Genomic DNA, 15,270 nt, shown 5'->3' with positions numbered 1-15,270 from the left:
GGAGACTTTCCACTGGAGCTCAAACTTATAAAGCTATTTGGGCAAACTTCTGAGTCCTAGAACCTTACCACTGAATGCTGCATGTGTGACTGTTTGGTCAAGGTCTCTGAGAAGCTATGCAGTGGAATGAGATTGTGATGGGGGAAGTCATTCTGTGTATATGTCAATAAAGCACTGTTGGCCAATAGGGAAGCAAGATATGTGGGACTGGGAGTCTAGGAGAATTCTGGGAGATGTAGTGAAGACAATCATCACCATGTGATCCCTAAAAGATAAGTCCTTATAGAAATATGTATTAATAATTATGGGTCCATAATTAAGCCAGAGCTAGCTGATAAGAAACCAAGCAAACGACTAACAGCTTCATAATTAATATAGTGTCTTGTATGTTACTTGGGGGCTGAAAGCAGCAACAGGAACCAGACGGTGGGCAGGAAGACTAAACGTTGCAGGCTTGAGCAATGGGTGTTTTTACCGATTGCTGTGTGATGGCTGGGGCAAAGCCTTGGGGCAGACAGCACGCTGTGATGAGGGATGTCACTCACGGTTTCTGGAGCTAGGTCCCAGGGCAGCTGGCAGGGCAGGAGAGGGTTGCAGATAGTTATTCTTCTTTATGGTTATGCCTTACCTGTCATCTGGCACAGCCCCCCCAAAAATGAAGTTAGCAATGCTGTTCTTCCAGGGGCCCCAGACTTGGTGTGCCTTCATCTCCATCCTGGCTTTGTTCTCCAGTCTTCAAAAAGCTCGTGCAACTGGCAAGTTTCAAATGCAGTGTAATTTTAGTACAGTGAAAGAATGTCAGTGTTGGAAGACAAAGTTGTTAGGTTTAAGTTCCTAGTTAGATATTAGTTAATTGGCATGAGAGAGATTTAAATAATGAGACAGTTTCTGCTGACTTTGCCATTTCATCCTCTCCTGTTCATTGGCTTCTCTTCCGTATGCCAGTTTTGAGTGGTTGCAACAGAAATCCCAAATTCCTGGTCTAAATAGAAAATGCATGTCTTAAAAATAGTGCAAGTGGACGTTCTAGATAGAACAGAAAAAATTTAAAAATCAGTCTTGTTACCACGTTGTGATGTAGTTGCAGATTGTCTAACCTTTTTTTGTGTATCATAACTGCTATCATTAATTAGCACACATATAGCAGCTAAGACATTAGAGATTAGTTCTCTTACATTTCTGGACACCTAAGATCAAGCTCAAGGTGTCCTTGAGTCTTGCTCCCTTTAAAAACTGTAGAGAAAAGAAAACTTTTCTTGCCCTTTCTAGTAACTGGTGGCTCCAGGGATTCATTTTATATTCTCTGCCTCTGGCTGCATGTGGCCTCCTGCCCTGTGTGTCTGTTTGGCTTCTCTTTGTCTCATAGGAATACCAATTGTTAAACATAGGGCCCCTAAAATTCCTTAAAAGTTTGTCTTCCACATCTTTGATTAATTACATCTGACAAAACCCCATTTCCAGATAAGATCACATTCTAGGATTCTAGATGGACATAAATTTGGGGAGATTTCATTCAATTCAGTCCTCTAGGCACAACTAAACAATGGCTCCATAGTTTTATCTTGAGGACTCTCTGTTAAGCACATCTGATGGTTTCAGGGCTCCCGTTGCCACACAATGTCCTTGAATGCTCCTCTGAGATGGGTATCTATTATATTATTATTATCTTGTCCTCTCTCTCTTTGTTCATCTATTCAAAGACAAAGAGTTCCAATGTATCAAAGGCAGAATTTATCACTAGTTCTTATTGTGGCTGTGGTGATTTTGGACTGCATCCTGGGACTGTTTCTGTGTGTTTGCAGGCTATGAAGCAGCAGTTATTAGTCTCTCAAGGGCTCACATACAGGAGGTGATGAGGGACAGCTGTCCCTAGACATCTCCATTAGTACTCTCCAGGTTTCCATGTTCACACTCCTGTGCTCAGTTTTAGGAGCTGACTAAACAATTTTTCTGTGGTCCTCCAGCTTCATTTTTCAGGGCTTGATTTTCCTAGCTGCTGCTATGATTATATAAGGTATTATTTCTTTAATATATTCCTAAATACATTATACTTACAAGGTTTCTGTTTCTCAACTAAACCTTGTCTGGTACATACAGAAACACAACAGTTTCCACTAGAATGCAAATTCTATAAAGAATAGCCTAATAATCTTTTAACTTAACACTATAAAGTTATCAGTTGCATATAGCATATACTATGTGGTAAATACATATATCTTAAATGAATATGTGGTATAAAGCAGATTTGAAGAGTGATACAGTTTGGCAAATGCTGAGCTTGGATCCATTTAAGCAATCTAAGTGTCTTTGAGGCAGCAGGCCCTCAAATGAGACCTGGGGTAGCTATGCCAGATATGTGAATGTAAAAATAGATCTGTGACTTCAATAATATTTGAGATTCTTCTGCACAGAGGATCAAATGAGGCATGATGCTGGTATCATCCACCTAAGTAATGCCCACAGGATAAAGAGAACCGATAAGAAAATGTCAAGGAAACAGGGAAGATCATTAGGAAGGAGAGGACACCAACATAGTCAAAGGCTAATTAAACACAGAGAATGTAAAATCTAAAATACATTCATGGTATTTGGCAAGTGTCAATTAGTTCTCTGTGTGTGTCTCTGTGTGTGTCTTTGTGTGTGTTCTCTCTGTGTGTCTGTGTGTGTGTCTCTCTCTGTGTGACTCTCTCTCTGTGTCTCTCACTGTGTGTCTCTGCATTGCTTTATCTTTGTTTCTCTGTGTCTGTGTGTATCTCTGTGTCTGCCTCTGTCTGTCTGCCTCTGTCTCTCTCTCTCTAGGAATTTTTGAGACCTCAAACATGTAACCCCTTTGTTTGCGGCTTCCAATTTGGGGGGTTATAGGTACGGGCCTAATTTCTCAGCTTTGCTGTTTCAGTTTCTGTTGCTGCAACAATTCCTAGCATGGGGTAATTTATGAGGAAAGGAGTTTATGTTAGCTCAAGAGTCTAGAGGCTCAGAAACCCAAGAGCATAGCACTGGCCAAGTACTTGTGCAACTTAAGTCCTGGCAGAAATTGGGCAAAGAAGCAGCACTTTCAAGAGGAGAAGAACATGTAGGCAGCCTCACTTTACAAAAAAAGAAAACATGCTCTACAAAAATAAGCCCACTCCATCTAGAAAAGCATTGGTCTTTTTTAAACAATGTAATCATCTTTTTAAGTCAACACCTCCTAGCAATGTCACCATGGTTATCATATTTCAGCTTGGGTTTTACAGAAAGTAAAGTGTGTTTAAATAAAAGCTGCAACCAAGCGAACTGTATGGCTTCAGTAAGGGAAATTCGAATTTCTAGGATAAAAACTGAGATAACCAGTGTCTACTGACTACGATGGCTAACTTTAAAAGCAACTTGAGAGTTTACAATTACCTTAGACACAAACCTCTGGAGATGTCTGTTAGAGAGACTTCAGCCAAGTATAAGTATAACTGAGAAGGGAAGGCCTTCCCCTACTCCGGAATATGGATGGCATGGTTCCTTGGGCTTGGGTCTGGGACTGAACAAAAAGGAGAAAGTGAGTAGAGTACTAATGTTCATCCCTCAGCTTCATAACTGTGACCAACAACGTCACCTTCTGCAACCCTGCCTTCCATGCTATGAGGGATTACACCTCCAAATTCTGACCTAAAATGAACCTTTCCCTTCTTAAGGTGCTTTTTCTGTAGGTCTTTATTATTTTTCCTGCATTGATGAGAAAAACAGCTAGCATACTGACTATTTGTTAAGGGCAGGGGAGATACTGAAGTTGGTAAAAAGTGCTTGCATTGGAAGCACAAAGGTCTGAATTCAGCCCCTGGAACCCACACAATCAGGCCAGCCATGGAGGCACGTGCTTATATTCCAAGAACTCCAGAGATGGAGACAGAGAGATATCCAGGGCTCATTGACTAGCCAGCCTAGCCTACCTGGTAGGCTCCTGGTTAGTGAAAGAGCTACACACACACACTCACACACACACACTCATACACACATACACACACACATACTCACACACACATACACACACACACAAACACACGCACCATGTGCACTGACACACAAGTATGAGTGCACTGGAACATACACAAAGCACAAACACACATACATGTGTTCAGACACACACATGAAATCAAACACACACACATGTGTGCTCCATGTATACCTAATACAACCTAGATAGCTAAATTAAAACTGGTCATTTATTAGACCAGAGATTTTAGACAAATTCAAAAGGAAAATATTCTGTGCTCCCGTTTTTCAGCTACTAAAATGAATTGGTAGTGATTCATGTATGTTTGTGAGAACACACATGATAATATACAAATGCATTGGTCTATAAAATTATTATTATGGGGTTAATAAAGATGGCTTTGGAACCCTGCCGCTCCTAATGGATGCAAGATGACTGCAGACTGCAGGTGAGGAAATGAGAGACACACTTGTTAGGAAGACTTGTTAAGAAGTTACCCTAAGAAATCTGTGGTTCTCAGAAATCAGAAGCAGAGCAAGTGTGGGTAGTCTGTGTTAATGAGGCAGGAGGGGGATGGGGGCCTGAGGAAGGAATATCATTTCTTCGAGGAGAGAGAAGGGAAGTGTGGATAAAGACAAGATTCTGAGTACCAATGTCAAAGTGAGGGAGCTTCTGCTTCATAGACGACTTTCCTTCTATTACAATTAGACAAAGGTTAAACTGCTATTAGAAAAAAATGCCCAAATGAAGCAGTGTACTTGAAGAGTGATGTGATCTGAGACTGGAAATAACCACAGGGACTGTAAGGGCTGTATCCAGGGCTGCTCAGCAGGGCCTGGGCTGGTTTGAGATGAGCTACAGCGATTGTGGTAGAAATGATCTTATGCCATTAAGGAATCTCTTAAGTGTCCACTCAGCACCTCCCATCTTAAATGGAGAAAGTGAGCAGCAAATTAGTCAATGGCTGAGATTTTAGGCACAAAATAGACAGAAAATAAACTGACTAAAAGCATAGGCAAAAGTGTGCTGAAATATGAAACACAGGGTATAGTCAGAATGGAAAAATGGAGTTCAGGGGTATAACAAGCATTCTTCCCAGAGCTGCATGAGTCCCAAATGAACACATAGGATGCTATATTAATTATGAAGCTGTTGGCCATTTTCTATGGTTTCTTGTTGGCTAGCTCTTACTTAATTATTCACTCATAACTGCTAATCTGAGTATTTTTACAAGGTCTTATCTTACTGAGGATGCCAGCCTCATGCATCCTCTCTTCCCAGGATCACATGGCGACTCTCTACTCTTAATACATTTCCCAGAATCCTCCTTGACTCCTAGTCCCACATATCTTGCTTCCCTATTGGCCAACAGTGCTTTATTTATCAACCAATAAGACAAAAATATACACAGAAGGACTTCCCCCTTCACAGGGGTGTTCATTTCTGCATCTGATTCTCAAGGAGCTTGTGTGGTACAAGAAGAGCAAAGGAGTAATTTGAAAGAACCAACACTGTGTGCAAGACATCAATTCCTTTTTAATTAGTAAGAAATTTCTTTTTGCCATTCCTTATGCTCCTTTTCTCCCAGGTCACATCAAGCTATGGCAGTGCTCTCTTCTGAAGTTGGCCACTTGTCTACACTGTCAGTGCTAGAACACCCTTCTGTCAGCTTTCAGAACCCACCCTCCTGTGGGTTCCAGTCTCTTCCAGGTACAGAGCTCATCAATGAGACTGGGCACCCAGGGTAAAGTCTAGTCGAACTTTCCATTGATTTTATTTCTCTACCCTGTTCTCAGAATTCTAGAAGGGAGCATTGCACACCCATCCCCTGCCTATTGTTGGGACCCATAATGTTCTTATTTTCCCAGCTTTGTTAAGTTCCAATGATATATTTTCATTCTTGCTTGACTATTCCTTTTCAAACTATTTTGTCTCTGTGCACTGAAGTCTGGAGGGGAGATAGAGGGGTGTGGGCAGGAAGTTAGTTACACATCTCCCAGAAGCAAGGAAATCAGTCTGCTGTGTACATGGGTAACAGAAGAAAAAGAGAAAGGGAAGCAAGCAGTACTTTATCTTGGAGAGTATGCTTAGTTCATATGCTATACTACACTGGAGCACAGATATGTATGTGTAAGTTTTTATTTATTAGTAGAAAGAACTGTGTCACTTGTATTTTAAAAGAATCACCTCTCAAGTGGCTAAGCTGGTGTCTGCACCAGTGACCTTCTCATCTGGTTTCTACATTCTAGGGTGGGAGAACTGTCATGGTCCCATCTATATTAGTCTCACACTGAATGTCTTTGGGGCTGTGATTGGGACCAGCAGAACAACCCGGGGTCCAACCCTGAATGGGGGAGTGTGGATGAGGGAAGGACTAGCTATCTAGCGGCATTAAAGACAAGACAAAGACATCCGATCATATCAGGAAGGCTCCCAGTTAATACTGAAGGTCACGGTTTATTGTTCCATCAACTTAAGTAACCATCCAAAGGAGGGGACCATGCCAGAAGACATCTATTGTCACGTATAAAGGGCTGATCTCAAATATTTTCCTTAATTCTAGAGACACTCCTTAGCAGCATGTACTCAAGCCTTCAGATACCCTATAACACATCTCACTAGTCCTCAGGGTGGGTGTAGACTCACCCTGGCCCAAGTCTTTTGTTATATAGAATAGGAGCCATTTCCTACTGAGGCCAGGCCATCCAGCTGTAATCAGCCAACATCTAAAAGACAATAGAAGTTCTGAGCTCTTAGAACTACTGGCAGGGTAGAACATATTTCCAAAATATTATGTGACCCCCCCCACCTCCACCACCCCCCACCCGGCAGAAAACCATGAAACTTGGGAAAATGTCTGATTGGTAACAAATCTTGAAATGCCCTTGGACGTCAATTTTTTTTGCAATAACCTTACAGAAATTGTCTCTTTATAAAATTTGTACTAGCTTCTGGCTGTGGGACTAAAGGTGTGTGCCTGGCTTCTATGGGTTGTGACTGACTTTGCTTTCTGAATCCTCAGGCAAGCTTTAATAAATCATAAATAACCTATTACTTCACCCAGCAATATTCAATCAGCTTCCCTAATCTCCTAGTCTAGAGCTCAGTGTATTAAGAATTGTTTGAAAAGACACAACTTAAAAATCTCTGCTCAGTTGGAGAAACTGTCACCTGAAATACAACTGAATAACTTTTCCTCTTCAAGTTCCCAGTGTTGAAATCTCCCCCTGGTGGATTTTATGAGTATGTCTTTTCATAAGTAGAATTAGGCCTTACCAAGAAAATAAATGTTAAAACATTACAGGTGTGAAATTGGTTCTATTGATCTCTAAGACATTGTAGTTATTTTAAAAATCTATCATCAAAACAGTTGTAAAAGGAAAATGTGGTAATTTGAGTTTACATTAATTTTATATGCATGTGTGAATATAGAATTTCTAATAGTTCCCACTTAAGTTACTACTCTTTAGTGAATTTGAGCATTTTAATGGACTAAATATGCTAATTTCCCACTTTAGTGAACAGAGGCTAACTGTTTCATTCAGAGAGAAGTATGTTCCTTCTCTAGTGATGCTGCCATCTTTCTAGCATCATCATGGATATAGCTGTCTGTCAAATCGATGAAAGTTCAAGTCCAAAGCCCCTAGGTCACTTAAAATGTGCATATGCTTGAGCTAGGGCATTAGTTCTCAATCTGAGGGTCACAACCACTTTGAGGGCCAAAGGACCGTTTCACAGGGTTCTCCTAAGAGCATCAGAAAACACATATATCTACATTACAATTCAATTCATAACAGTAGCAAAATTACAGTTATGAAGTAGCAACAAAAATTATTTTATGGTTGGGGATCACCATGATATGAGGAACTGTATTAAAGGATCCTAAAGTAGGAAGCTTGAGTTCTAGGATATTCATTGTATTAACTGATTTTTTTCAGGAGCGATTTGTGGTGATGTTTATTGTTTATGATCTAATAAAGCTTACTTGGAGATCAGAATGCAAAGCCAGCCACAGCCATAGAAGTTGAACAGTGGTGACACACACCTTTAATCCCAGGAATCAGGAGACAGAGGCAGATGGATCTCTGAGAGTTCAAGGCCACACACGGCTACATGAGAGTGAATCAGTCTAAAACAGAAACAGCTACATCTTTAATCCCAGCACTAGAGAGGTATACAAGAGAGGAACTCAGTGTCTCATGCTGGACTCTGGCAATTAAATCTCCAATCATGCTGAGGTCAGGATCACTCCAGCCTTGGTAGAGGTAAGAGCTCTCTGGTGGCTTGGCTGCCTTTTCTTTTTATCTTCATCTTGGACCCCAATATCTGTCCCTGGGCTATTATTATTTGTGCTACAATGATACTTCTTTATTACTGGGCACATATCTTGGCTATGATTTATTTGGTGGAATCCAGGTAAGTCCTTTCCAAGCTGTTCTTGGTATTTTGCCTTCTCTCTGGTGTTTCAACTCATCTCAAAGGTGAGATATGAAACGAGCACAAGAATCTGTTAGGAAAAAAAAACTATGTAGAAACTCTCTTATGACAGTAAGCAGTTAGCAAAGTCTGGGGCTTGAACACATATGATACAATGCTGTCTCCTTGCACTGACCACCAAAAATGCAGCTGTGAGGAGCAGTTCAGCAGTCTACGGATAATAAATTTTCTTCGGCAGATACATCCCCATAGTTCATCAGTCTCACATTTCTTAAAATATTGTTATGATTTATTTTTTCCAAAATTTATTCAAAACTTATGTGTTATTAAAATACAGGTGATTACCAGATTCATTGAGAAATGCAAGAAACATGAGAGTGGCACAAATGTTTTATTTATGTGATTCCTTAGCATAAGATCTACCTTTTGATAGTGTGAGAGATCAGACCTCAACAGTGTGGCATGGTCTTTCTGATTGCATGCCCTGTAGTAAACAGCTAAAGTCAAACCCAAGCTCTATGTCCTTTATCTGTTTAACTTGGACCAGTTAGTTAGCCTCTCTGGGTTGCAGTGTCTCATCTACAAAGTGGGAATAGTCCATCAATATGCAATCAGCTTCCCTAATCTCTTAGTCTAGAGCTCAGTGTATTAAGAATTGTTTGAAAGGGTTAAGGATACTGCCTTAGAGTTTCTATAACTGTGATAAAACACCATGACCAAAAGCAACTTCGGGATAAAAGTGTTTATTTTATCTTTTAACACTCGGGTCGCAGTCTGTCACTAAAGGAAGTTAAGGCAGGAACTCAAGACAGGCATCTAGAGACAAGAACAGAAGTAGAAGCCATTGAGGAATACTGCTTACTGACTTGCTTGTCACCCTGCTTTCTTATACAATCCAGGACCTTGGGTCTAGGGGTAGCACCACATACAGTGGCCTGAAGTCTCCCATAACCATCATTAATCAAGAAAATGCTCTACAGACTTGTGTACAGGCAAGCCAATGGAGGCCTTTTTTTTCATTTGAGGTTCCTCTTCACAGATAATTCTTACTTGCATCAAGTTGACAATCTAGCCAGAATAGATGCTAAAACCATTTACACATACCATAGCTTCTTTTGTTCATATGTTAAAAGTATTATTTTCAGACATTATCTTAAAATTTCTTACTAAATTGGACTGATTTCTCATTCAACTGAAAGTTGTTGCCTCTGCCCAGTAGAGAAGAAGACAGAGGTTAATTCTTCATTTCTTTGTACTAATTTTTTTTATCACTTCTCCTCTATGTCAACTGTCTTCAGCTCCTGTAGCGGAGTGAGAAGAACATTGGTGGATGGGACAATTCCTCTCTGAGCCAAACTGTTATTATCCTGTCTGCATTGTCACCCTCTGGCTTTGACGTATTCCCTCCTCAATGCTGTGATGAGTTGGGAAACATCCTGCGTGCTCTAACCCTTTACCGATGTTCTTTTCCAACTACCCATATATCCCCTCCACTCCTGCTGTGACGCACAAGTGTCCTGCCTGTCCAAGTCCCATCCTGATGCCACCTGTCTGCCTGGAATGCTGGAGTTCCACTTTACTTAAAGTGAGGGAGGGGCACATGGCCTCTGCCTGCTCTCTGTGAAGAATGAGTCTATCAGTCTACCAAGTCTCTTCCTCACCTTTAAATTGTCTAGGTGAGAGTGAAGCAGAATTTTCTGGGTCTTCTCCAACTTTAGAAGGCACTGTCATGCTCTGTGAATGATGTTCAGAAAGCCCCCATACTTCAATGATGGTATAAGCAGTGACTTCCATCTTCCTTCCCAGGAGAAAAACACAGTGCTTTCAAAATCTCTCTTCCAAAATAGTTTGTCTTTCAGTCATCCTTTCTACTCTTACAGGTGGGTAAATGGTGGAGGGAGGTGAAATAACACCTCTGGAAGGTGAATGTATTTTCTCTAAGGGTCATCCTGAAGGCCTCGTTGGAAACTAAAGCAGATTGTGTCTTATAATGATCACACAATTAGGTTGAATTGGTGAATGTGGTAGTTAGACAGTATCCCTATGATGAGAGTAGACTAAACTGACTTTGGTTTGATTTTGATAAGAGCAATTAACTCTAGTTATTTTGGCTGAAGGTGCGACAATTCCAAACAACCCTGAATGGAACATAGTTCACTATGGTGATATATTGTTTATGATTTAATAAAGGTACTGGAAATCAAAATGCAAAGCTAACCACAGCCATATGTGGTGATATCTTGCTTATACAAATAAAGCCTATCTTGGGGTCAGAGAATGGAGCTTGACACTAGCTAACCATAGATATCTGGAGGTCTGTATAGACAGACAAGAAGTGAGGTAGCTGTGCAGAAACGGGATATAAGCAGGGAGAAACAGGAAATCGATCTCTTGTCTTCTGAGATGCCATGTAGCTGCAGGGAAGATAGGATGTACCAGTATTCTCTGGTAAGTTAAGGTCATGCAGAAATACATAAATTAATAGTTATAGGTTAATAACTAAAAGAGAGCTACTCAGTAAGAAGCCTAAGCCTTTGGCCAAATGTTTATAAATAATATAAGTCTCTATGTGTTTATTTGGGGCAAAGCAGCTGTGGGACCAGGCAGGACAGAAACTCAGTCTACAGTCATAGAGGATAGGCAGTGATGGCACACACCTTTAATCCCAGGACTCAGGAGACAGGCAGATGGATCTCTATGAGTTCAAGCCCACCCAGGGTTACATAAAAGTGAATTAGTCTAAAAGAATAACAGAACTCATGCCTTTAATCCAAAAACTAGAGAGGTATATAAGGAAGAAGCAAAGTCAGTCTTAGGCAATTAGTCTCCAACTACAGTAAGAAGAGCATAGCAGTCTGAGTGAATATGAGGAGCAGTGAAGTCAGGAACAGTCTAGGATTACAGTCTGAGGCTTGGTAGAGATCAGTGCAGTCAGGATTGTGCTCTGAGGGTTAGTGGAGACAGGATCACCCATTTTGGTCTGATATAGAGGCTGGTTGCTTTGCTTCTCTGAGCTTTCAATGTGAACCTCAATATCTGTCTCTGGGTTTATATTCTTTGTGTTACAGTTCACTGTGTTGAATTATAAAACTGGCAGCTTAAGAAGGTGAGGAAATAAAGGGTAAGTCACTTATCTACAGTAATTGCTAAGGATTTTTAAAAATGCTCAAGAATTAAGAATATCAAATGCTAGATCTCCTGTTATTAAATCTTTTGAGCCATAGGAGAAAATAGACTACTTAAATTCTTTTCATAACTTAACATTGTAATCTATACTTTATAGATTAGTTTGTGGTACCTAAATACTTTTGATGCCTGGTATGTATCAATATTCTAAGCATACAATATGTTTATTCTGTTTAGGTACTCTACCAAGCAGTTGCACACTTATCTCTAATTTGTGAATGAAAAAACTGGGTCACAAAGAGATCAACCATCTGCACAGGAAAAGTAGATAAGACTTAAACGCAGACCTGTAGCTCAGTACTGCAACACAACACAGTACCTTCATGTGATTCACATTGACACAGTCATCTTGTGAGGTACAAACTATAGACTGACAAGGGACCCATTGGCCACAAAGCTAAGTGAACCCTTCAGTCCTTGCTTCTATTCTACCTACCACCTTCAGCTGAGTACAGTTTGTTATTCAGTTTGCAAGGTAATATGATAATTTCTGGAATGAATTTATTAGTGTTATTTTTACTGACAGTCAAAATAATTAAGGAGGAAATAAATTAGCAAATGCTTTGCTAAATAGGGTAGACACTTATAGCCTGACGTTGGTTTTTATAAACTATTTTTTTTAATCTTTCATTACTTTTACTTTAAAAGACAATGCATAGTCATATCTGAACAAATAGGAAATCTGTATGAAAAGGTAAAGAAAGCAGTCATGATTCAACCACCTGGTGAAAACCACTACTCATATCTTTGTAACAGTCTTTCCAGGCCTATACACACCTCGGTAGGGGACTGTTTGCATCTATTGTTATGTGTCTCTTGCTCCTATTTGAATGAAGAGCAATATCCTGTTTTGGGGTAAGAAGCACCAAGATGATTGTCAGGAAAAGGTACAGTGGCTGATATGGTTTCCGCTCTCCACTCCTCTCTGGTCTGTGTAAGCATTGGTGATTAACGTTCTTTGCTTTGCCTTGCCTGTGTGATTACTCTTCAAGTTATAAAATCACGTTTATAAACTGTTAAATAAAACACATATATCCTTCTGTATTCATTATGACCTAGGAGGACAAAGTCCGAAGTAGCCTCTCCAGGATCTATACCCTGAGACCTGACCTACCTGTAGCCTCTTGACTTCCATCCTAGGCTCTGCCCTCCACAGGAAGCAACCCCATGTACACTAGAGTAGATATCCTGGCCTTGTGGTCACAATTACACCTTCTCTGCACCATCCTTTCCTAAACAGTACTTGGTCTTGACTCAGGACCTACCATGTGGCCAGCCCACTCTGGCATTGGAAAAGAGCTTGAGCTCTCCAGATAATCCTGGGATCAGTAACAATGTCATCTTGAATCCAGTTCAGATTCAGACTGGAAATTTGTAGTTGTGCTTGAGAATATCTTCTGTTGTTATGAGCCTAACAGCCTGATAGGCTATTGATAAATCACCAGCTTCAGGAACCCTCTGTAGGAGACGGTGATTAAAAGGAGCCAACCATTATTTGTACCCAGAAGTGGTTAAAAATATGTATTATTATTATTTTATTGTATGCATGTTTCCTTCATGTGTGTCTGGTGCCCATGGAGGCCAGAAGAGGGCAGAAGTCCTGGAGTTACTGAAAGTTGTAAGCACAATGTGGGTGCTGAGAGCTAAACCCTAGCCTTCTACAAGAACATCAATACTCTTAACTGCTAAGCTACATACCCCTCCAGTACCCCAGAGATGTGCTCTTACTTATGATTATAGTGAGACGAAATAAAAACGGATGCAAGAGGGTGAATAGGGCATCATTTTAATGTGCCTGAACCTACATGTTTCCCTGCTTTCTGTTGCTGACATAAATACTGACCAAAACCAAGTTGGGGGAGGAAGGTGATCATTTGGCTTAGAGGTTAGTATCAACAATTGAGAGAAACCAGTGAAGGAAATTGGAGCAGGAACTGAAGCAGAGACCTCTGAGGAGTGCTGCTTTCAGGCTGTTAGGCTGAAATTCAGCCATCTTTCTCATACTGCGAGACCCACCTGGTCCTAAGGTTCAAAGTAGCTGGCCCCCCCTACATCAAATAGCAATCAAGAAAATGCCTCCACAGATACACCCCCAGCTCAATAGAATGGAGGCAATTCCTCAACTGAGGATATTTTTTCCAGGTGTGCCTAGTTGACAAAAACTGAGTAGCACATTACACCTGCAGGTATCTGCATAGTAGCTTCACATGTGTTATGCTTCTGGCTGGAGCACTCCCCAACACACATACACAAATATATGTGTTCCTTCTCATTGTTCAGCAGCTGTCAAGCATCACCTTTCTTTCTTTCCTCTTTGGTCTAACCCTGCCAAATATGCCCACGCTTACACCACTCTGCAGCACACTCATACCTGTTCCTTTCTTAGGCACATTATTCAATGAAGCTATAGTACCTGTATTTCTACCTGTTTTCCTCTTTCTTCTTCACGAGAATAAGAACTGGTTAGTCTTTTTGCCACTGTAGCTCTAATAGCTCAAACAGTGCTTGCCACCTATTGAGCATTCAATGAATGTTTTTTTTTACTACATTAATGAATCAATTATCAAGTTATATTCACAAATACATTACTCATACATAATGAAATTTAGGAGTTAGCTTCCAGTTACTTCTAACAAGGAAATGGGGACAAAAACATGAACATACCCAATGCAACTATGAAACTAAGTCTATTCTACTCTAGTGTCAATTTTGTGTCCATAAAAATATTCAAACATACAAATAAGTTAGTATAAGAAACCAGGTCCTAGACCAAGGGCACAAGCTGTGAAAACAAAAAACTCTTTTTGTTACTAGTCATGTGACTCCAAGGGCTTTCATGTCTTCTGACCACACCTTGGACAAGGACAAAATCAGACTGTCACAGTAGCTGCTTTCTTGTGTCTTCCTACGGAGTGTGGGAAAGCAGGGCAGGGCCACCTCAGTGTTTTAGGACACCTGAATGTAATAGTGATTTGGCTGGTAGAGCCTGGCCCCTACTCTTGTTTTAACATATTTGAGATGGTCACAAAGTAGCAGGACCAGAAGAGTGCTGCCAATGTAAGCTTCTTTCTGCAAAGCTGGCTTCTCTTCCACACTCTGCCCTTTCCCTGGCTCTGTGCTCTTTCATGTAGCTGGTGAATCTGATTGACACCTGTGGCCTGCTCCAAAGGCACAGCCATTTCTTAAGGAATGGGTGAGTTGCTGTGAGTGTTTTAGTGCTCTGAGCAGAATCAAACATCATTTGAGGTATCAAAAGAAATAAAAATGTGGCTTTGTTACCTTGAAAGCATTTTGCTTTTGTGATTGCCACTGAGGGGATAAAGACAAATAATAAAAAAGGAAAGGTTTGAATAAAATTTTTTGAAACTAAGGCTACCCATCTTAGGGTCCTTAAATAACAAAAGCTTTATTACAGAAAAAAATGTATTGCTGGTGAGGACTATTCAAAGTAATGCAGGTAGCATGTGGCCATTTCTATTCCATTATTTATCCATTAATAATAATGAATGCTTTTATATATATGCTGTATTGTGTTCTTAGAAGCATTATTTAGCAACAGAGAATCCATAGGGGAGAATGAGCTGTTACTCTGTATGTGACTTTTCTGAAAGCACAAAGGAGACACTGCCACGCTGTTTCACAGAAGAGGCAATAGGAAAATCAGCAGGCCAGTGGGTTTG

This window comes from Mesocricetus auratus, unplaced genomic scaffold (assembly GCF_017639785.1).
Source record: "Mesocricetus auratus isolate SY011 unplaced genomic scaffold, BCM_Maur_2.0 Super-Scaffold_15014, whole genome shotgun sequence".
In the NCBI taxonomy this organism is placed as follows: Eukaryota; Metazoa; Chordata; class Mammalia; order Rodentia; family Cricetidae; genus Mesocricetus; species Mesocricetus auratus.
The sequence above is the reverse complement of the archived record's forward strand: the minus strand, read 5'-3'. Positions refer to the sequence as shown.